Here is a 581-nt window from a genome sequence, read left to right on the forward strand (position 1 = left end):
AGTCCCAAAATTAGGACGAAAGCTGCCGTGAATTAGCTCCAAGAAGCCATCGCCTCTAGCTAGCTATGTGACACACGAAACCTGTGTCCTTTATAACCTTCGAACAGGGGAGGTCAGCAGTGTCCCCCTGCTGGTTTGGCATCTGCAGACTAGACTAGTTTCAGGGTGTTGCCCCTTGTCAATGCAGAGTAGCCAAGCCTTATATATATCTTATATATATATAATGTTAATTACATATGTCAATGTATATGCTTTGTGTATTTCCTGGCAGCTGCAATGGCACAACAGAGTATATACATGAGAGTTGTAAACTCTGCTGTGCCATTGCAGCCGCCAGAAAATACACAAAGCATATACATTAATATATGTATTTAACAATATACATCCATATGTATATTGTTATATATATATATATTTATATAAGGGCATTACTATACATGAATGCCCTTATATAAATAAATATATTTTAGGGAATAAATGATGGATTTTTTCCCTTATGAGGTTTTTTTCATGCTAGTCACTTGATAAATTCTTATAAAAGACTTTATCCTATTATTGAATTATATATATATATATATATA

The 581-nt window shown here is 34.1% G+C and overlaps 1 protein-coding gene across 1 annotated transcript in view; it reads left to right on the top strand.

The window, feature by feature from the left end:
- Positions 1–581, top strand: part of LOC106873383 (mucolipin-3) — an 84361-nt gene that overhangs the window by 3856 nt on the left and 79924 nt on the right. The window lies entirely within an intron of this gene.

Source organism: Octopus bimaculoides, chromosome 7 (genome assembly GCF_001194135.2).
Source record: "Octopus bimaculoides isolate UCB-OBI-ISO-001 chromosome 7, ASM119413v2, whole genome shotgun sequence".
Taxonomy (NCBI): Eukaryota; Metazoa; Mollusca; class Cephalopoda; order Octopoda; family Octopodidae; genus Octopus; species Octopus bimaculoides.